Here is a 24,697-nt window from a genome sequence, read left to right as displayed (position 1 = left end):
GTGAGATTTAATTTAGCATTGAAGGAAAATTACATAAGTGTACTTGTTGTTGTTTAGTTTTTGTTATATGATTGATGAGGAGGAAGGGTAGAGGAAATGGGTGATGATAATAACTGCGTTTGATGTTTAGTTTTTGCACTATAATTGAGGAGGAGGGAGACGAGACGGTGATGATGATGATGAAGGGGAGGAGGAGGAGGAAAATAATGACAAGAAGGAAGATGGGGTAGATAAAGTTGATGGTGGTGATGATGATGGTGGTGGTGATGATGGTGGTGGTGGTGGTGATGATGGTGGTGATGATGATGATGGTGGTGATGCCTGTTTTTAATTTAGGCAAAAGGCCAGTAATTTGGCAAGGGGGGGGGGATGAGGAAGGGAGAGATTTAGTAGATTGCATTGACTCCCCCACCACCACTGCCTATACAAGATTGATGCTTTATTCTACTGACCCCTCAACCCCACAGAGGGATGAACTGACAGCAGAGACATTTTAACAAAGAGCATAAAGACCTGGAACAAGGACCACAAGGCATTTCTTTTGATGCTCCACCAATTCTAACAGTACACCTTATTGTTATTTTTTTGTCTGTTTTTTTTTTTTTGTTGTTCTGTCTTTATCTTGTATCTTTTATTTGTTTCAGTTATTATACTGTGGCCATGCTGGGGCATCACCTTGAATGGCTTTAGAATCAACTCCTGAAATATTTTTTTTAAAACCTGGTACTTATTCTGTCAATCATATTTGCCAAGCTGCTAAGTTACAGGGACGTAAACACACCAACACCGGTTGTCAAGAGGTGGTGGGGGACAAACACATGCATGCACACACACACACACACACACACACACACACACACACACACATGAACACAACAGGCATCTATCAGTTTTTGTCAATCAGTTCTACTCACAAGGCTTTGGTCAGCCTGAGGCCATAATATAATAGAAGATCCTTGCCCAAGGTACCATGCAGCGGGACCAAACATGGAACCAGGTAGTTAGGAAGCAAACTTCTTACTACACAGCCACACCTTGGTCTATAATGGTTTCAAATCATCATCATTTAATGTCCGTTTTCTCATGCTGGCATAGGTTGGACAGTTTGACAAGAGATGGTAAGCCAGAGAGCTGCACCAGGCTCCAGTTATCTGTTTTGACATGGTTTCTTGACATGGACGCCCTTCCTAAAGCCAACCACTTTACAGAGTGTACCAGGTGCTTTTATGTGACGCCAGCATGGGTGCATTTAACATGGCATCAGCATCCACAGGGTTGCCAGGTTGCTTGCAAGACAAGGACCTCTCAGCTGAGAGAGAGAGTGGAATCAAGAGAAGTGGCCATGTGCCAGGCAAGAAGTTGGAGTATGATAGAGGCACAAGGATTTGGTAACCCCAGTAGGCCAAGGAAGGAGATGGAGGTGGGAGTGAGCTAGAGAAGGCCTACCTACAAGGAACAGTGGAAGGAATTAAGAGCAGTACAGAGGGATAGAAAAGATATTCCATAAGAGTGTGAAGGCAAATAATTAGAAATAGCAGGTGCCAGTGAGAGGAACTGGAGTGGCTAAGAGGTGGGTATGGTAGATATGTAAAAGCATGGAGAGTGTGTGGATAGGCACATGAGGGAGAGTGGAAGGGCCTGCAGTGGGTATTCATTGAGCTGATAGATGGGGAGTTATTTGATGAAACCAGAAGCTAAAGAATGAACAGCTTATGCCCTGCAACCAGTCCTTACACACATAGCAAGCTTGAATAATTTAACTAGATCTCATTGTTGCTGTTGTTGATGTTATTGTAGATCAGCCACAGTTCAGATTTTGTAAACGTTTTTAATCAAAAGAATACCACTCATACAAATCTCATTTTTTTAGAGCGTGTACATTTAGGACCAACCATTTGTATCTGAAGGTAAAATTTCTTATATTCCATTAACCTTTTTGATAGCAACCCACCTGAAACACTCTTATTCCTATAATACAAATTTCCAGTTTTAAGTGATGCAAATCAAAATCTTCCATCAAATGTGTTGATTTATGTGGAAAACATCAACTTAATAACAGCCACAAGACCACAGGAGTGTTTATATGTTCTGGTAACACATAAACCAGTCTCCCTCTCCACCACCATCACCATCAAAGGGTTAAGCAGACCCTGTGCTTCAAAGGTAATCTTGGGAGAGCAGGGGTCTGGCAGATCAAACTGTAAATTGACTGAGAGAAGGCAACAGGAAACTATTGTTGTGCCTTTTCAAGAAAATTCACTTTGGTGTGAAGGTCCATAATCCTCAATACCTGTAGAACAGGTATGACATAAGAGATGAGAGAGGGTGGGGGATAAGTCTTAAGCCTCTACAATGCCAAAAGTCCTTACCGGTCAGATGCACTATACTAACTTCTAAAGACACTGCTATCATTTTCACTTCCTTTTAGGGCAGCTTTTTTATATGACTAATCATAAAAATATTTATAAGATTCAGTCATACACCACGAATTTTACATCATGTCAAAGCATAATAACCGGCAGTCTGCCAGTTACGACAATGAGTGTTCCAGTTGAATTGATCAACAGAAAAGCCTGCTCACGAAACTAATTTGCAAGTGGTTGAGCACTTCATAGACGTATGTACCTTTAACATGGTTCTCAAAAGACAGTGAAGTTTTATGGCTTAATGGTTAGGGCATTCAGCTCACAATCGTAAGGTCCTGAGTTCAATTCCCGGCAATGTGTTGTGTCCTTGAGCAAAACACTTATTTCACATTACTCCAGTCCACTCGACTGGCAAAAATGTGATGTACCTGTATTTGAAAAGGTCAGCCTTGTCACATTCTGTGTCATGCAAAATCTTCATAAGAACTAAATTGAAGGGTATGCATGTCTGTGGAGTACTCAGCCACTTGCATGTGAATTTCACAAGCAGGCCGTTCTGTTGATCAAATCAAGTGGAACATTCATTGTTGCAACCAACGAAATGCCAGTTGTTCTAAGGGAGATTCAACATGACACAGAATGTGACAACGGTGGCCCTTTGAAATATGGGTACAGCTCATTTTTGTTAGCCGAGCGGAATATCAAAATCTATGATACGACAAAACAACCTTTTCTATTTTTGTAAAGTAGATAAGGATAACTGAACTGATGAGAAGGCATTTAAGTGATACCGTTACCTACCAGAAATAGTAACCAAATCTCCCTCAAATCAGATTTAGCTGTCTTAAAGAGAGTAGGATATGTTGAATGATGTAGCCCTAGATACACTATCAGAACAAAAGATAGGATGGTCACAGCTGGAATGTCTTTGAAAATCAGGGCTGATTGGGGCTACACAACATAAACACCATCAGTACAGTTGAGTTAATAAAGAGGCCTTTATATAATCACTTGACCTACAATAAGTAGCAACTAAATATCTTTCAAATCACATTGGAGTTGACCTGAGGTTAAACAACAAAGGCCATCTCTACTTGTATGATCTGAATCCAACAAATTTCTTTTTAAAGATATGCGAAAGCTTGAAAGACATGAAGGTAGCATGCTTCACTGGATGTGCAATATCAGTGTGCATGTACGACAGAGTGTAAGTGTCTTTGAGAACAAGGTTGGGCATAAGAGGCAGCAGATGTGCTGTGCAAAAGAGACGACGGTGCTGGTATGGTCATGTGATGTGTATGGATGAGGACAGCTGTGTGAAAAGGTGCTGATCTCTAACTGTGGAGGGAACCTGTGGAAGAGGTAGACCCAGGAAGACATGGGATGAGGTGGTGAAGCATGATCTTTGAACACTGGGCCTCAGAGAAGCAATGACAAGCGACCAAGACCTTTGGCAATATGTCATGCTTGAGAAGAAGACCCATCATGCCAAGTGAAATCACAGTCATAGCTGATACCAGTGTCGTGTAACTGGCACTCGTGATGATGATGACAATACTACACACAGCTGAGCAATCTCTCTATATATAAACGGCAGTTTGTCTGTGTGTGTTTCTGTGTGTCTGTTAGGTTGTACCCTCACCCTGACCACGGCTTTCAACCGATTCTGATGAAACTTGACACACACATAAGCCCAATGTCATAATTCAAAACTAACGCAGCGAAAATTTTGAAAAGTTCCCCCAGTTCTGAAAAAAATCGATAAATTCGACATGGGGTCGAGAATCAGAAACATAAACCACAGACTGTCTAGGGGACGCAACTCGACCTTTTTAACTAAAAAAAAAATTTACCATAATTTTTTTTCCATTTTTTGGCTATAACTCTCTAAAAATGCTTTATAGTTATTTCCCTTACAAACCCGAGCAACGCCGGGCGATACTGCTAGTCTTTAACTAAATCAGGGTTCCTCAGGATTCAAATGCTCCACAAATAATAAAAATAGATATGCTAATTATATGCAAATGAGCTTTTTCAAGTCATTTTTTAGCTTAATTATAGGTTTGTAATTTTACTACACATTTACACCTCCAATATCCTACTCATTTTATGTTCAAATCAGCCATATCTGGCCTCTCACACCTACCCTACAATCTCATTCTAAATATAAACAATCACATCAAAAGAATCTTGAAGCTATGAGAAAATGCATGATTAATTCAATTAATTCAAATCAACATGAATAGAAAAGCTTCAATAATCTGAATATTATTATTATTAATAATATTATTAAATGCTTGAAATCTTTCAGGAGATTTCACAATCACAATAAAATTTCACACAACTTCAACAACAACAACAGTAATTATAATAATAATAGTAATAATAATAATAATAATAATAATAATAATAATAATAATAATAATGCTTTATTTACCACTGTATGACAATAATCTGAATGTTAGAGGTTTAAACAAGATCTTAGCCTTAAAGCTTTTCTGTAATGTCTGATGGATTCATCACTGCTAAACCTTCTGTGATTTAATCTCTTTATGAAGTTTAACTTTCTGAAAGATCTTTTAACCATCCACTTTCCCATGCTTCCATAGGTCAGACAGAATTTGTTGAGGCAGATTTTCTATAGCTGGATGCTCTTCCTGCTGCCAACCTTCACCAATTTATATGCAAAATATTTCCCTATAGCAAACATTAGCACGCCAGGTGAAATGCTTAGCGGTATTTATCTGCTGCTACGTTCTGAGTTCAAATTCCGCCGAGGTCGACTTTGTCTTTCATCCTTTCGGGGGTGATTAAATAAGTACCAGTTATGAACTGGGGTCGATGTAATCGACTTAATCCGTTTGTCTGTCCTTGTTTGTCCCCTCTGTGTTTAGCCCCTTGTGGGTAGTAAAGAAATAGGTATTTCATCTGTCTTTACATTCTGAGCTCAAATTCTGCTGAGGTCGACTTTGCCTTTCATCCTTTCAGGGTCGATAAATTAAGTACCACTTGCATACTGGGGTCGATCTAATTAACTGATCCCCCTCCCCAAAAATTTCAGGCCTTGTGCCTAGAGTAGAAAAGAGTATTTCCCCATAGCTAGACGTATTTTTCATGGAAGACTGAGTTTTTAACAATCTTACTTCTGTGACACTGATACTCATTTACAACCATCATACAACTTCAAGACAAGGCTACACACTCACGCACACATGATGCACTTCTTTGACTTGTCCATTTACCAAATCCACTGACAAGGCTTTGGTTGGCCCAGGGCTATACTCTTCTCCTCTGGAAGTCATCTACTCGCAATACCAGAGGGCGCACACTCTCCTACCCTGATGTAATCTCCAGGGATACAGGCATCCAGCAACAGGACCTCTGTAATGCCATGATGGACCGTGAAGTCTGGTGTAGCATGGTAAATTCCATTGTCTCGACCACAGTCGAACGATGATGATGATGATAGTAGAAAACGCTCGTCCAAGGTGCTGTGTAGTGGGACTGAACCCAAGACTACATGTTTGAGCAGCAAGCTTCTTAACCATACAGCCAGTCCTGCACCTGATAAGGATATAAGTTTCAGGCAGGGGCCCCTTCAGACAGAGATTGTCTTTCAAGTGTTTTCAAAGAGAAAAAGAAAAAGGATTAGAAAATGCGAGAGGAAAGACTGCGAGCGGTGACTGGGGAAAAAACAACTGCAACAACAGCAGAAGTAAAACAGTTGGATACCTAATGACACGGCTAATCAGTTGTCAATAAGCCAGAAGAAATCACAAGACTATGGTAGACAATAATAATAATAATAATAATTATAATGATTGCTCTATAATAATAATAATAATAATGATGATGAAGAAGTAAGTGGTAAGGTATGTTTGATAATTGATGCTATCTGAAATGGTGTCTGTAGCAAACAATTAAGTGAAACAGTGGTTAAATATTTCAGAAGTAACAGCCACAGGACGTCCAGTGGAGTTTAAAGGTCTTTAACTAATTAACGGAGTTTCAGGAAGGACTACACTGCACTGAAGCAGTTAATATTTCATGCATTTCAGCTAACGTATTGGGAAAACTGGTGGTGGCAGAGGCAGTGGTAGTAGCAGTGGTGATGGCAGCGAGTGGTGGATTGTAATATAGTAGTAATATAGTGAGGATGATGGTGGTGGTGGTGTCGCATGGTGAGAGATGCAAGTGGAATGGAAGAATGGTGATAGTCGTGAAAGTGATATGGTGGTAATAGTGGCTATGTGGTAACTCTAGAGTGAAAAGTAGTAGTAGTAGTAGTAGTAGTAGCAGTAGTAGTGTGGTAAACATTGTTGCAATGGTGTAGAGAATATGATGGTGGAAATGATGGTGGCAAGATGACAGTGAAAGGTTGTATGATGAGAGCGGTGGTGGTGGTGAGGGGATGGTATGATGGTGGCAGTGGTGATGACAGTATGATAGTAAGTGTATGGTGGTGGTGGTGATGGCAGTATCGAGAAGACTGTGGTATGGTTAGGTGTTGTGGTGGTGGTGGTGTGGTGGTGGTGGTGGTTGTATGAAGAAGACTGTGGTATGGTTAGGTGTGGTGGTGGTGATGGTGGTATGGAGAAGACCATGGTATGATTAGGTGTGGTGGCGGTGGTGGCAGCACTGTTTGTAGTAGTGGTGGTGGTCATATTGTACAAGAGGTGGTGGTCATCATGGTATAGTAGTGAGAGTAAAGGCGTGAGTAGTGATGCTGATGCAAAGATGGTCAGTAATCTGATGTGGACATCTGTTCTGCATTTAAGAAAACAACACAGAGGACTGGAACGCTGTATAAATTTCAACAAAGATGGAACAATCACCATTTATAAACCTATTTGAGACATCGTGGCTTATATCTGTCGGTGATTGTTGAAGGATTCACATAACAAACCCAATCAATGTCTAAGTTGTTGGGTCCATTGATGTTGATGGAACTGATGCTGCAAATAAGTGCAACAACTCACAGACTGCAGCAGCATAAACCTTTTGCAACCATTCATGCTGCATTGGAGGGCTTCTTATCGATCGTTTGATAGCTGCCTTTGCTGCTGCATAATGCCAATCTGTTCCCTCTTGATCTTGTTCAGATCCCTCTTTCGCTTTCTCATCCGTCAGCTCATTCCCTACGATCCCGCGATGACTGGGGCACCACGTGAACATCAGGTCACATTCTTGTTGATGAAGAGTGTGGAGTAACTCAACAACTTCTCTTTCATCACCATCTTGGTGAAAGAGGAAAAAAGCTCAATCGCATCAAGGAACGACACTTGACTCGCCAAGAACAAGTCACGCTTAGCAGATCCATCCGGATTTGAGAAAATGGCAGCACAAAATTGGAAGAATTGAGGACCCTATTTGCCGCAATTGCAAAATGGGTGAAGAAACAGGAGAACACGTGATGTTGGAGTGCCTAGCTATCCATCCATCGATCCGCAGTCAGCTGACGGACCCCGAAGCGATTGCGAAGGAGCCCAGACTGGCACTCAAGGTGTGGGAGAGATGGCTGAAGATGGCAGAGAAGCAGGTGGTGATTGAGGAGCAGCACTAACCAACTATCCAGCCGGTAGTTACTAAACAACAACAACAACAACAACTGCAGCAGCAAGAACACTGTATTAAATGCAGAGAATCCTGTCAAAACTGAGGCTTCCAAGTTCTACACTTTGGAAAGTGGGGGCATGAGTGTTCTTTACTCAGTTGTCAACATACCAAGACATGGATTAAATTCCTTGAAGCTGTGACGAAAGCCATTTCAGATGAAAGTATATAAGAATGTAGACACATAGACATCTTGTCACTGTTGTTGTCAGAAATATAATAGGCCAGGCATTGGTCTGATGGAACCCTATCGGAACACAACTATCCAACAAAGCTAGGGTCCCATTGTATTATTGTCATCATCATCATCACCACCACTGTTCAACATCTATCTTCTATGCTAGCATGGGTTGGACAGTTCAACAAGAGCTGATAAACCAGAGGACTATGCCTGCTTTAGTATGGTTTCGAAGACTGGATGCCCTTCTTAATGCCAACAGGGTTTTTTTTTCTTTGATTATTTGATCTTTTATACTTCTAATGTTTTTTTTGTTTCTTTCTTCCTGTAAAAATATGTCGTTAATAAAATGTCTTATTAGATTAAACTTTATATTCACAAAGTGTACTGGGAGCTTTTTTTCATATCATTGACACCAATGAATTCACCAAGAAACTTGCAAGAAAAAACTCTCCCTCACCTGGGTGGAGATGCAGTATTTAGGGAGAAGGCTTTATGCCAGGTGTTGAAAGATTAAAGTAATCATACAGGTACAGGAACAGATGTCTTGCTTTAGATGCCTATGTAGACAAAGAGGCATGTGGCTTATTGGTTGGGGGTATTCAGCTCACTATCATAAAGTCATGAGTTCAATTCCTAGCAATGCATTGTGTCCTTGAGCAAGACACTTTATTTCACATTGCTCCAGTCCAACTCAGCTGATAAAAATGAGTTGTACCTGTATTTCAAAGGGTGAACCTTGTCACATTGAATCATGCTGAATCTTCCTGAGAACTATGTTAAGGGTATGCATGTCTCTGGAGTGCTCAGCCACTTGCATGTTAATTTCAGGAACAGGTGGTTCCACTGATCGGATCAACTGATGAGAGTGCCATTAGGCAGGAACAGACATAAACGCTCTCTCCAGCTTGTCATCCCTTGAGCCAGTGAAACATGCAGGATGTGATAGATGGAGTGAGAGAGAAAGAGAGAGAGCAGCACCATCATGTTGGCTGGTTCTCTTTTACAGCAGAACAGACTGGAGCCAAGTGAAATGATGTACCTTGCTTGAGAATACCACATGTTGCTTGGTCTAGGAATCAAACTCATTAACTCATGGTCATGTGACCTGCACCTTAAATCATTAAGCTACACATCTATATATGTGTGTAAATAACAAATGAAAGACAGAAGATGAAATATGCAAGAATATATTATTAATCACAACAATTGTTTCGACACATCTAGCATCGATTCCTCTTGTGGGACACTCAACAACTGGTGCAGACATATCTCGTCGGGTGATAAATAAATAGAAAATCTCATTAAAATGACTGTTCCACAAGTCAAATTTCTGTTTTGTAGAGAGAAAAACAGCCAGACAGAGGAAAATTCTTCATATATATAGAAGATCCAAAAATAAAATTGCAGAAGACAAAAGAGAAATGAGCACTTAATCCAGCGAGAAAAGTATGTGTGTGTTGCATGTGTGTATGTGTGATTTTTCTGAGTTCTAAGCTCTTCTTAAGAAAGTACAAGGCGGTCGCTAACAAAGCGACAAGGCTTTTTGAGTTAAGGAATTCCCATTGTGTGTAAATATGTTGTTGAGTTGGTGGGTCGTTTGAGCTGTCAATGCATGCACCCATGCATGCGTGTGTGCGTCTGTGTGTGTGTGTGTGTGCGTGCATCTATTCTCCTCAAGGATCTGATAGAGAATCTTTGTAATGTCTTACATATCTTCATTGTGCCACTAATAGATTGGATTTGGAGAATCCACATCAGTTTCTTTTGCCCTTTCTTTGATAAACCTTGTATGCATGTATGTGCGTATATATATGTGTGTGTATATGTGCATGTATGTTCTGGTATTCAGAATAGGTATGCCATATCTCTATATATCTTTAGAAGCCCTTAAAAAAGGTTGTCAAGAACTACAAAGAACTACCTCAAAATGCCCAGCCCAATCGATAACAGCACGGGAAAGTGAAAGTAGAGATGATGATGATAGTGGTGTGACAGCGATGGTGGTGGTAATTTGACTGTGATGGTGAGGATGACAACAATGATGTATCGTTCTATGCAGGTATTTAAATATCCACCTGGATGAGTGAAATGATGGTATTGATTAAATAATATAGCTACAATCCGCACCCAACCCACACACACACATAATGTACTCAACATACGTCACTGCAAGTGTCTATAGGAGGAGTTAAGTATATCTACTTACATACACTGTATCTATTTATCTGGTTGGTATGTGTGTGTGTGTGTGTGTGTGTGTGTGTGTGTGTGTGCGTGCGTGCGTGTGTGTGTGTGTGTGCAGAGGCATTCATTCATTCCGGCTGCTAGAGTTGAGGTCTTCAGTTATGTCCTGACAATCAATGAGATAAGGTATACAACACACATGCTCATGCAGTCATACATGAAGAGTGGCATATACACAGACATGCATGCACACCAGCAACATACATACAGGCAAGTATGCATATATCCAGGCACGCACATACAGACATGCATGTATGCAGATACACACACACACAACAGATTTGTGTGTGTGTGTGTGTCCTTTCCTGATAAACAGGTAAGGTTTACTTACAGGAAGAGTATCAGGTTATAAAAATCCTGCCCCAAATACTCCCACCCCACCTCTAAACCATGCAAGCATGGAGAAACAGATACGGGATGACTGAACAAGTGACATATCATCATCATCATCATCATTGTCTTCCTCCTGATCATCATCATCATCATTATCATCATCATCATTGTCATCATCATCTTTTAACATCAATTTTCTGTGATGGCATGGGTTAGGGAGTTTGACAGGATCCAATGGTCAGAGGGCTGCATCCTGCTCCAATGTCTTTCTTTGGTATGGTTTTTATGACTGGATGCCCTTTCTCATACTAACCACTTCTTTACAGAGTGTATTGGGTGTCTTTTATCTTTTTTTTTTTTTGTAATGGGGGCAACAGCACCAGTGAGGCTGCCATCTAGCTTGCAAGACTAAGATCCCTTTCCACTGAGAGAGAGACTATAGTAGAGAAACAGGCAACTTTATGTTAAGTAATGAAGAGCTAAAGTATGAAAGAACAACCCCACCATACACATGCAGCTGGATCAGATTTTGACAATCCTGCTAATTGCTGTTCAGAACATTTGCCTCTTGTGCAAGAAGATTGCTTCCAAATGAAATAGTTTCAAGTTCAGTCCAACTATATGCCACCTTGGGCAAGTGTTATCTATAATAGTCATGGGTCAACCAAAGCCTTGTGAATGGATTTTGTAAACAGAAGCTAGAAGCCCATTGTATATACACCATCATCATCGTTTAACGTCCACTTTCCATGCTGGCATGGGTTGGATGCTTTGACTGAGGACTAGTAAGCTGGGAGGCTGCATGAGGCTCCAATCTGATCTGGTGAAGTTTCTACAGCTGGATGCCCTTCCTAGCACCAACCATCCCGAGAGTATAGTGAGTGCTTTTTATGTGCCACTAGCATGGGAGCCAGTCAGGCAGTACTGGCATTGGCCACACTCAAATGGTGCTTTTTACATGCCACCAGCACAGGTGCCAGTCAGGTGGCACAGGCATCAGTCACAACAACAATTTCAAGCACAGCATATTGCAGATGATTGAAGGGTACTTTTAAATGGGCCAATACATATATTTCAAAGAAAGAGCAAGAAAAACTGATGTAGATTCTCCAAACCCAATCTATTAGTGGCACAGTGAAGATCTGTAAGACACTCTAAAGATTTTCCAGCTGATATTCTTTAGGTGAATAGATACACACACTCGGGTGGATGTATTGACAGTCCAACCAACACACCAATTCAACCATATGTTTACAAACATGGGAACTCTCTTGACTCAAAAAGTCTTGTTACTTTGTTAACAACCAGCTCAAACTCTGTCAAGAACTTAAATAAAACTCAGTGGTAAAACATACAGATATATGTGGGGGTTGGGGGCTATGTGAGTGCTTAGGTGTGTACATACAAGAGCGTCTCCTTGCTTTGACAGTTGTAAATGGGTGTCATTGTCATACACAACTTTTTAATGATGAGCTTCTTCCAGTTGCACTCATTGCAGAATTATTGAAACTGAAAGCCAGTGCAAAGCTACATGCTTGAGAAGTGAAGGTCCTAAACACACAGACACACCTGTGACTATCACCACAACTTAAAAGAAGAAGGCTTATGAATAAGAAATCGAGTGAAAGTAGTTACAGAATGACTTTGGTAGAGTACATGTGTCTTAAACAGAACAACATAGAAAGTGGGGAAAGCAACTAACTTAGGAAATTTTATCTGACTTGCAATCTTATGGACTCTCTTCCTCTTTGAAATGAATCATAAAAAATATAGCACTTCAGTTCTACCTCATTAAACATGGACAAAAAGCACTCTGTATTTAATGAGGCAGTTAAGAGAAATAGCCATGTACTATTGATGAAAGGATGAGCACCCAGCAAATGGAAGCTCTAAACCAGTTTGGATTACCAGTCAAAGCCAGTTCCCTATGTGCATTTTACATGTTTCAGTCATTGGACTGTAGCCATGCTGGGGCACCACTTTGAAGGGTTTTAGTCAAATGAATGAACCCCAGTACTTCTTTTTTTTTTCTTTTATAAGTTTGGTATTTATCCCATCAGTCGCTTTTGCCAAACTGCTAAGTAACAAGGATATAAAAACAATACTGACTGTCAAATGGTGGTGGGTTAAAAACACAAAGACACACACACACTCATACATATTACATGTGATGGGCTTCTTTCAGTTTCTGTCTCCCAAATCCACTCACAAAGCTTTGGTTGGTCCATGGCAATAGTAGAAGATGATATAGAAGGCTTCAGTCCTCTATTATAGAAAACTGAACCTAGAAGTGTTTGGTTTGGAAGCCAACTATTAGTACACAGCCATACTCACAGCCATACACACAGACGCACCTGTGACTATAAACATTTCCCATGTTATTAATTATAGAAGTTTCTTATTAGTTTTTATCAGAGATAAAGTGGAAAGTTAATGAGAAGTTGTACATTGTGTAGACTAGAAAGTGTTCAGTGTTAGACCAGAATTTATGTCTGGTGTTAAAAGAGAGGATATGTGGCAACAGACCAGAGGCAATGTATGGTGTTTGAACTAGAAATTGTATGTTGAACTAGAAATTGTATTGCTAGTGTCTAACAGTTTTAAGTTCAAATCCTATTAATACTATGTCAATCAAATGTAAGCCAGTTTCTCAAGATGGCAAACTTGAGGGATCCGTTAGATGTTTACTAATCTTGCTAGAAATAATTGTGAAATCTTGCCATAAAGACTTTGAAAAAAAAAAAAAAGAATGATACTTTGGATAATGTAATCCTGGGTACACCACGTCTTGGAAAAGTGTGATGATCATGGTTGGATTGTCTTTCACTATATATTGTTTCAATCAGTGTGAACTGAAGCTAGATGAGAACGATAATTCAAGCACATCATCATCAATTAACGTCCAGTTTTCCTGCTTGTATGGGTCAGACAGAATTCGCTGAGGCAAATGTTTAATGGTGGAATGTCCTTCCTGTTGCCAACCTTCACCTGTTTCCAAGTAAGGTAATATTCCCCCCACCCTGGCCAGACATGTTTTCATGGAAGATTGGAAATGAATGACGTTGCTTGCATGACAGTGACAGGCATTTGGAAAATGCACAATGTCAAGACAGGGTGAGAATAACACACACACACACACACATACATACATACATATATACTTACTTTTACTTGTTTCAATCATTTGACTGCAGCCATGCTGGACCACCGCCTTTAGTTGAGCAAATCGACCCTGGGACTTATTCTTTGAAAGCCCAGTACTTATTTTATCAGTCTTTTTTGCCAAACCGCTAAGTGACGGGGACAAACACACCAACATCGGTTGTCAAGCAATGCTAGGGGGACAAACACAGACACACAAACATACACGCACACACACATATATATATACATATATACGACGGGCTTCTTTGAGTTTCCGTCTACCAAATTCACTCAGAAGGCTTTGGTCGGCCCGAGGCTACAGTAGAAGACACTTTCCCAAGGTGCCACGCAGTGGGACTGAACCCACGCTCACATAAGTGCATACACACACACACACACATATATATATATATATATATATATATATACACACATACAAGGGAAATCCACAGGTCCATCAGGGATAGTTGCAAAGATGCTTAAAATATCTGAAGTGGGATATAAGATTACCACCAGGATATTTATTCAAGTCATTCAGGAAGGTGTCATATCCAATGACTAACATAGCAGTGTCATCATAAACTGCAACAAGAGCAAAGGTGAATGGCTTTATCCATCTATCTCCTGCACCTGCCATTGTTCATTTGCTCTTCTCTCCCCTTCCTTTACTAAATGTCGCTACAAGAATCACTACAAGAACCTGTACTGCTGCCACCCCTATTCCCCACCACTTCTCATAGTTCAGTCCCTTCATCCCCCACCATCACCTCCACCACCATCATCATCATCATGAAGGGTTCGTAGTTCTGTGAGATGCACAGTGTTCTCAATAGAGCAGGTAGCTTGAAAAAAAACACCTGGTCCACACTGTTGAGTGGTTAGCATTAGGAAGGGCATTCTTAAATACATTGGATCCTATCAAATTATCCAACCCATGCCAGCCTGGAACATGGACGGTGGCATGTAGAAAGCACCATTAAAGAGTGGTCGATGCCAGTGCTGCCTGACTGGTCCCCATGCTTGTGGCACATAAAATGCATCATTCGAGCGTGGTTGTTGCCAGTGCCACCTGACTGGCACTTGTGCCAGTGGCCTGTAAAAAGCACTATTCATGTATGATTGATGCCAGTACCACCTGACTGGCACTTGTGCCAGTGACCCGTAAAAAGCACTATTCGTGTATGGTTGATGCCAGTGCCACCTGACTGGTACCCGTACCAGTGGTATGTAAAAAGCACCATTCGAGTGTAGTCGATGTCAGTGCTGCCCGACTGGCCCCCATGCTGGTGGTATGTAAAAAGCACCATTCGAGCCAGTACCGCCTGGCTGGCCCCATGCCAGTGGCACACAAAAGCACCATTCAAGCGTGGTTGTTGCCAGTGCTGCCTGACTGGCTCCCGTGCTGGTAGCCTGTAAAAACCACCCACTACAGTCTTGGAGTGGTTGGTGTGAGGAAGGGCATCCAGTTGTAGAAACTTTGCCAGATCAGATTGGAACCTGGTGCAGCCTTCTGGCTTGCCAGTCCCCAGTCAAACCGTCCAACCCATAACAGCATGGAAAACAGACGTTAAACGATGACCATGATGATGATTATGATTTCTGTCAACTATTTCTAAAACATATTCCATTGTCTCCATTAATTTGAGAGTCATTTTACACAGTGTATTGAGTGCATTTTACTGCCATACAAGCAGCGAGGCTGCTGTTTTGAAGGGCGGAGGATGAGCCTATACCATTGACCCTAGTGCTTGCCTGGTACTTCTGGTACTCTATTTTATGGACATCAAAAGGATAAAGGAAAAGTTAATCTTGTTGGAATCTGAACTCCGAATGTATAAAACCAGAACAAATATCACAAGGATATTTTCCAGTGCCCTAACGATTCTGCCATCTAGTTATTAGGTTAGGAGTTGTCAATCATTTTTTTCACCTATGGACCCTTTTGATTACCATTTTATTCTGGTGGATCCCATAGAAATTTGTGGTTTAAAAACTGATTTTATAGGCACAGGAGTGACTGTGTGGTAAGTAGCTTCCTTACCAACCACATGGTTCCATGTTCATTCCCACTGTATGGCACCTTGGGCAAGTGTCTTCTACTATAACCTCAGGCCAACCAAAGCCTTGTGAGTGGATTTGGTAGATGGAAACTGAAAGAAGCCCATCGTATATATGTATGTATATATGTATGTATGTATATATATATATATATATATATATATATATATATATATATATATATATGTGTGTGTGTGTGTGTGTGTGTGTGTGTGTGTGTGTGTGTGTGTATGTATGTATGCGTGTGTATATGTTTGTGTGTTTGTGTTTGTCCCCCCCAACATTGCTTGACAACTGATGGTGGTGTGTTTACGTCCCCATTACTTAGCAGTTTGGCAAAAGACACCGATAGAATAAGTACTAGGCTTACAAAGAATAAGTCCTGGGGTCGATTTGCTCAACTAAAGGTGGTGTTCCAGCATGGCTGCAGTCAAATGACTGAAACAAGTAAAAGAGTAAAAGATATTTCTTTCAAAATTCCAATTTTGTTTTTCACACATTCACTTATTTAGGTTGAAATATGTAAAATGTCAGAGAAAGAAACCTTGCTGATTCTAGCAAAACAGCTGAAGCAAAATTTTCTCAATGACCCTTAATATATTACTGTAGACTCAATTTACCATTTTGCTTATGTGCCCCCCCCCCCCCAAACTTTTGGGGATCCTGAGGGGGTCATACAGACCTCAGTTGAGAACCACTGCTGCAGATATGAGTACAAAACCATAAATGTGGGGTGGTGGGAGGAAAATAATTAATTTAATCAACTCAGAACAAGATCAGTTCTTTTAGTTTTTTTTTTTTTGATCCCCCACCTCACCCAGAGGATTAACAGATAAAGTTGAATTTAGTAGGATTTGAACTCATGACAAGGAGATTTAATTGAAAAGCATTTCTGTAATTTACAATACAAAACAATGCCAAGCATAACATCAACATCATCACCACTAGCAACAACAACGACAGAACCACAAATGACAGAAAGTGGATTATCAAAAACAGATTAGTTTTGTTAGTAGGACATTCTAGTGACTTTTTTTTATTTTTGGTTTACCTTGACCTAGCAGATGTCATCTATGACTATTGTTTTATTTTCTCTTTATTTAAACAGTATCTATATATTGGACTACTTTTTAAAGAGAGGAACATATGATTTTAGCTATTCACACGCCAGCTCGGCATTGTGCATGCGTGTGTTGTAAGCATGTCCTCATCATTGTTACATATACTCTTAGGCTGGTCAGAGTTGGATATCATTTATATATTTATAAATATTCAATTAGAGGTTAGATTATACTCATTAAGGGATGGTGTATATATATAGGTGTAGGAGTGGCTGTGTGGTAAGTAGCTTGCTTACCAACCACGTAATTCTGGGTTCAGTCCCACTGCGTGACACCTTGGGCAAGTGTCTTCAACTACTCGGGCCAACCAAAGCCTTGTGAGTGGATTTGGTAGACGGAAACTGAAAGAAACCTGTCGAGTGTGTGTGTGTGAACATCGTTTGACAACCAATGCTGGGGTGTTTACATCTCCATAACTTAGCAGTTTGGCAAAAGGCACCTATAGAATAAGTAATAGGCTTACAAAGAATAAGTTCCTGGGGTTGATTTGCTCAACTAAAGACAGTGCTCTAGCATGGCCACAGTCAAATGACTGAAACAAATAAAAGAATGAAAGAATATATATATATATATAACAATAATAAATCTCTAAGCGAGGTATAAACAGTAACTGCTCTGTAATATAAGCGGGATCAGCCATCTGAATGTAGCTAGGGACAGGGCAGGGTGGTGGGGGTGTTACTGATGCATTTAGCCCCAGGCGACTATAGACGTCACCAGAAGAGCCGACACTATCACGGTTAGCAAGGACACCGTAATGGTGTCGGCTCTTCTGGTGACATCTATAGTCGCCTGGGGCTAAATGCATCAGTAACACCCCCACCACCCCGCCCTGTCCCTAGCCACATTCAGATGGCTGATCCCGCTTATATTATATATATATAATATATATATATATATATATATATATATAATATGAGAGATGTTTTAGTATCCAGAAGACCCAAAAGGCAGGCAAGGCTATGTAAGTGCTATGGAAGGACTGCTGTTAAGCTCCCAGTTAATTAATAGCAGGAGTGAAGAGTCAAAGGCTGGTCATGTGTTAGCGTGTATATATTAAATAAAATAAGATAACAAGGCCAAAGTTATTTGATATTCCTTTGACATTTATAAATCAATTTATAAATGTTCTAAGAATATCAAATTGCCTTGGCCTTATCTTATTTTATTTAATATATATATATATATATATATATGTATGTATGTGGAGGCGCAATGGCCAAGTGGTTAGGGCAGCAGACTCGCGGTTTCGATTCCCAGACCAGGCGTTGTGAGTGTTTATTGAGCAAAAACACCTAAAAGCTCCACGAGACTCCGGCAGGGGGTGGTGATCCCTGCTGTACTCTTTCACCACTCTTTCTCCTACTCTTTCTTCTGTTGGCCATGCTCACTTAGCCAGCGGGGTGGCGTCATTCAAAGGCTAAAACAATGCAAACGCATTGTGACCAGCGATGTGTAACAACATCTGATGGTCTGGTCGGTCACATGATCATGTGATATATATATACATACACTAGCTGTTGAATCCAACATTGCTTGTGTTTTCTGTATTGAAATTAAGGCCATCTCTGACCACTGAAATTTTACATGTGATTACAGTTCATGTCCTTTACTTGATGCCAGCTCTGGAATTAAATTAAAACCTTTACCACCTCCCTTACCACAAAATTTACCAAAATCTCAAATTTCATTAAAATCACATGAATAATATAAAAGTTACAGTTATGGGTATTTGCATGTAAAAAGCCTATTGATTTTATAAAACCATTGCTCAGGCACAATTATTGATTTTTTTGTCAACTCACTGCCATAAGCCTTGCTCACTCATCGATTTTCATCAAAATTGGACAAAAAAATGCAAAAGCTGCAGGAAAAAATAACATCGTTATGGGAATTTCCATTCAAACACCCAATTGAGCTCACAAAAATCGATGCCAACTGAGCATTATTGAGTTTTTGAAAAATTCCAGCCTTATTTGAACTTCAGGGCATGTGATCTACCTATGTGCCAAAAATCATTAAAATCAGTTAGACGGTGTGGGAGGAGTTAGAGTAACTCCAAACACACACACAGACAGATGCCATTACACATTTATGTGTATAGGTATATATATAGTTAATCCAACATGTCCTTTGAGAAGAAAGTGTGCTGGATTTCAGATAAGTGCTCTTGATATGAGAAATGTCTAAAACCTTAAAGGTATTTAGAGATTCAATTAGAGTGATTACATACTATTCTTTTCTACTTAAGGCACAAGGCCCAAAATTTGTGGGGATGGGACCAGTTGATTAGATCTACCCTGGAAGGATGAAAGGCAAAGTCAATCTCGGCAGAATTTAAACTCAGAACATAAAGATAGACAAAATACTGCTAAGCATTTTGCCTGGCATGTTAACGTTTCTGCTAGCTTATTGCCTTAAGAGCAAGTATATATTAGAGAGTAAAAGTATATCATAATTATATCATAAAAATCACAGTAGAGATATGTCCATAATATAAATAATATTGTATTGATAGATATATAAAGTATAATGTATATATATTTATTTATTTATACAGTATTATTTATATTATGGGCATATCTCTACTGTAATTTTTAGGATATAATTTTTTCCTGATTTTATTTTCTTATATATATTCGGCGTTAGGAAGGGCATCCAGCCGTAGAAACATTGCCAGATCAGACTGGGCCTGGTGCAGCCTTCTGGCTTCCTGGACCCCAGTTGCACCGTCCAACCCATGCCAGCATGGAAAGCGGACGCTAAACAATGATGATGATATATATATTTGATAGGATTGGATTGAATTGCCTGTGTTCAGTCCACTGAAGAACGAAGGCCTCAGCATGTTCTCTCCACCCAACTATGGTCTGATGTGGAAGCTGTAAATTTGAGCTTGAGATCATACCGGTTTGATGAGCCTGCGCTACCACACTGACTTAACATGGCTTGGCAGAGGGTTGTAGTTTTTATATTCTTACCCAGAAACAGATAAATCAATTACATTGACCCTAGTGTTCAACTGGTACTTCTTTTATCAACCCCAAAAGGATGAAGGGCAAAGTCAGTCTTGATGGAATTTGAACTCAGAATGTAAGGATGGATGAATGACCGCTAAGCAATTTGCCCAGCAGGTCAAAGTGTACAATATTATATATCTATTATGGCTAGTCTTAGCAATCAGTTTCACACTGGGGGTTTTATGGATGTTAGATTACAGCCTGCTTATGTAACCCTGCACTCTTCTGAGTTGGCATATATATATATAAAGTAAACAACAGGTTGTACGGAGTGTAGCATGGAATAATCAAAGGTAGAACAGAAAGAGCACAACAAACGGAAACCAACAAAACCCAACATGTAGGAAAATAGACGATAGTATGACAAACGGTAAACAGGACAAAAACACGATACACGGATCATTTGCAGCCGATTTCTTCATCAGTCGGAGTCTGGAAAGTCCTTGTAGTTTCTCCCCCCTTATCTCTGACATGTATACACACAGTATAGTACAAGGCAGTGCCACACACAAACACACACACAGGGACAGACAGAGGCTGTTGTTAAGACCCAAGTCCATTTGAGTCAACCAAAAGAGTATTCAAAGTATTCCAGCAGAGACCACTCTGTCATCTTTTGTGACAGTGAATCAAGGGTTACATTATTTAACGTGTCTTTTGTTAGGACAGAAGGCAGCGATTTGAGGGAGATTTGGCTACCATTGTCAGCTGGTCGAACAAGCGACGTGTCGGTTCCAAGTGTTTGAAATAATCGAACCATCTAAGAACACATAACTTGTACACATTTATAACTTCCCCGTCGCCACCACTTCTCTCGGAGAGAGAGGGAGAGAGGCAGAGATGGGAAGAAGAAATAGGCGGAGGAAAATGAGAAGGGGAGAGTCGTAAACAAGAGACGAAGTTCAAATGTCATTGCTAACAACGAACTCAGTTGAGAATCAATTTTGTTGTTTTGCGTTGCCACCTACGACAGGCACCGCACCAAAATGTGGTGCATCCATCGATAGACACCTCGACCCACAAACATCATAATCATCATCGTTTTAATAACAGCTGAATATGTAATCAAAAACCATCAGAATGATCGTGACCAATAGAATCGATATTAAATCAATAGGGAAACAGTCCACATTCACTCGTTTGTTGCATACTGTTGCATGCACAATGCATACGTGTGTATATATACACATATTGCGTTGTATATCGGTGAATCTATACAGAAACATGTAAATATAAACATTCGCCAGGTGTGTGTGTGTCTGTATGTGTGCGTACGTGTGTGTGAAGGTGGGACAGGATCAGGAATTGACAAATATATGTATATTTCTCATTTGTAGAATTAAGTTTTAATCTAAAGGTTATTAATTTGGATAGCAATCATGGTAATATTTATGCATGCACGCTCACACATACAAATATTATATGCATAAATGTATAAATACACGTAGCATTCAATATATGTGTGTGTGTGTGTATATAAATATATATATATACATACATACATGCATATACACGTTATTTCTTTCTCTCTCTCTCTCTCTATATATATATATATATATATATATATATATATATACAATAGGAATAAAAATAAAGTGAGAAGGCGAATATATATGCGTATATAAAACGATAAGAATATATTTTACTTACCAGTAAAAAAAAGTCGCTTGTTTGCGTTTGTTTGAATACGTGTATGTTACACGAATGTATATAAGTATATTTGCATGAGTGTAGACGGTTAATATTAAATTTTGGTCAGTATTGTTAATAAGAGCTGCAGAGACTTCCCTTGGAGAAATTCTGAACGAAAGAGAAGGCGTTCAGAGATGGAACGTAGACAGTTTGGAGAGGCGCTAAACAGGACGAAAAATAAAAACAGACATAAAACACGAAAAACAAAAACAAAAAAACTGTTCGACAATAACAATTTTGGTCAAAGCAATGACCTATGAAGACTGGTCTATGTTGAAAAGGGACATCTTCTCGGTGATTCCTCACAGTTCAAATATAGGAATCCTAGGACAAAACATATGATTTGGAGGTCGAAAAAAATGACTTTAGAGAGTCGAAATTAATTCTAGTAGTGTCAAAGAAGAAGGGTAATAAGTGTACGGATGTATAACATCACTGCGATGCAACCGGCACGACACAGTTAATAGCGTCATGTAAGAGTCAGCTGAACGGGTGAATAGCCTGCTTGCTCTTTGTCTTTCTGCGCGTGTGTGTTCTGTGATGTGCGTGCGTGCGTGTGTGCCTATGATGTATGCGTGCGAACGTCAGTGTGTGTGTGTGTGTATCGAAAGCTACGTGTGTGTTTGTGTGTGAGTATATTCATATATCAAAATATATCTATATATGTGTGTTTGTGCGTATTCAATTGAATGTGTGCGTATCAAAAAGTGCATTAGTCACTGTGTACGCGTATCAAACTATATATACACATACATATATGTGAGTGTGTGTGTATGTGAGTTTGTGTGTGTCTAGTTGAGAGAGAGGGAGAGAGAGAGAGTGTGTGTGTATGTGTATTGTATCAACCTAAATATATATGTGTTTGTTGTATCAGTTGAGAAAGAGGGAGTGTGTGTATGTGTGTGTATCGATATAGTCTGTGGGTGTGTTTGTGTATCGGATATAAATATATATGTATATATGTATGTTTGTATGTATCGAAGTAAGTGCGTGTGTATGTGTGTTTATACAAATATATGCTTGTGTAGATGTTTGTTTACGTGTATCTGTGTGTGTGTGTGTGTGCGTGCGTATGAGTATCTATATGTGTGTTGAAATTTACATGTGTCAGTGTCTATGTGTGAGTTTGTGTGCATCCAGGTGTGTGTACGTATAGTTTTGCGTGCGTATGTGAGTATCGAAATATAGAAGTCAGCATGTGTATTTATTTGTGTGTATATGAGAGTGAATATGTTTGTGTATGTAGCTGTGTGAGTGTACGTATATGGGACTATATATGTTCTTGTGTATACGAGCTTCACAATGTGAATTGATGACTTAACAGTTTGTTATCATGACTTCTCCGATATAGCCAGGCTGTTTCAGGAACCGATATCACTACGTGGAACTGGTGGACGGCATAATTCAATATTTGTATTTACACTATAAGCTCAAACGTTAAGACGAATATGCTTGCTAGAGAAAGCAAGATATTCAACCGGTGCGATCAAATATTCATGTGTATATACCCAGGCATAGCGACAACAAAACCGTCAAGGAAATGTTCTTATATCGAAAAACACCTTATTTGCTTATAAACGAAGTTGCCAAAGTCTTAACAACAACTACTACGACATCAGCAACAACAACAAGGTTAATTAAAGACAAAAGAACTTTAAATTCTCTGATATAGAAAAAGAGTGTAGCATAATTTTGAAATATTCTTACAGACATTCTGCTTCCCAAGAATAATCTTTGTTGGCGCAGGCGAAGCTGTTGTGAGACACTTGTTTCCCAATCATATGGTTCCGGGTTCAGTCGCACTGCGTGGAACTTTGGATCAGTATCTTCTTGCGAGTGGATTTGGTAGATGGAAAAAGAAGCCTGCCGTATATATATATTATACTCTCTAATATATAATTAATAATTTATAGTACAGCTGTTTAAAGCAAATATCGCTTGCTACCACTAATGTAATTGTTATTGTTATTATCAATTATTTAGATTTTTCCCCCGATAATAATATCTTTACGGGTATTTATTTTGAATATTCACTCATTCTTATATATATTTATATATATATATATGTGTGTGTAGCTTCAGAAGGCAGCAATTCTTTTTAGACAGTCACCAGTTGTAACGGTTAAACAATAATTGGTAAACAATACGATGGAACGTCGGAGTCGTCACCAATTTGTATCGGTAAATGTTTTTAGTTGAAGTCGAGGGTCACTAACCATAACGGTTAGCTCTTCGTTGCAGTCGAGGGTCACCAATTGTAATGGTTGTTGTTAAGGTGTTGGTTGCTAGTGTGCAAGATAGAAGAACAGTGACTGAAGTTGTAAAAAGATATTTATTTACCGTTACGTTGTATATATCCAAAACCATGACGGGTTGGTATGTAAAACTAGTAAATGGAAAAGCATGCGAGGTAAACAGAGTTAATTTCGGTCGGTGTGTGTGTACACGATCTCATTGTAGAGATATAGTAATGTTACAGAGATATAGTAGAGATATATATTTCTAGATATAGTAGAGATATAGTAATGTGTACACGATCTCAGAGAGAGATATAGTAATGTTACAGAGAGAAAAAAGTGAGTTAGTGAAAGTTATAGAGTCGAGATAAGTTGTGTCTCATAGTTGGCTGGTTGTAGCCTTCTTTCTCCCTCTGGCCGTTTGTCTTTAGTGGCTGCCTGCTTGTAACTATGACTCTAGTTGTCCGTTTACTAACTAATTTTGCCTTGCCAAATTCTAGTATTTATAACAATCTAAAACCAGCCAGAAGGATAGACATATTGTTGAGAACTATAGATTTCGTTGGCGGTCAGCTATCTCTATTCTAGCTTTAGGTAACCTAGAAGAAGTTAGAAGGGTCAAGTTACATAGTCATTATTCTGCTTAGCGATGGTATCTGACAAATGTAACTGCTGTCACTCACAGTAA

The 24,697-nt window shown here is 39.6% G+C and overlaps 1 protein-coding gene across 5 annotated transcripts in view; it reads right to left on the bottom strand.

Moving 5' to 3' along the window:
- Window positions 1-24,488, bottom strand: part of LOC115209295 (cytosolic carboxypeptidase 1) — a 93,801-nt gene extending 69,313 nt beyond the window's left edge. For 2 of the 5 annotated variants that reach the window (XM_036501071.1, XM_036501072.1), the window contains exon 1: window positions 21,731-22,352. The gene's annotated coding sequence lies outside the window, so the exon portion shown is untranslated. Of the gene's footprint in view, window positions 1-21,730; window positions 22,353-23,479; window positions 23,625-24,112 lie in introns of those variants that run through there. The other 3 variants (XM_036501068.1, XM_036501069.1, XM_036501070.1) reach the window with 3 other exon arrangements.
- Between the last annotated feature and the right edge of the window lie 209 nt (window positions 24,489-24,697).

Source organism: Octopus sinensis, linkage group LG3, assembly GCF_006345805.1.
Source record: "Octopus sinensis linkage group LG3, ASM634580v1, whole genome shotgun sequence".
Taxonomy (NCBI): domain Eukaryota; kingdom Metazoa; phylum Mollusca; class Cephalopoda; order Octopoda; family Octopodidae; genus Octopus; species Octopus sinensis.
This window is presented reverse-complemented; position numbering and strand designations above follow the sequence as displayed.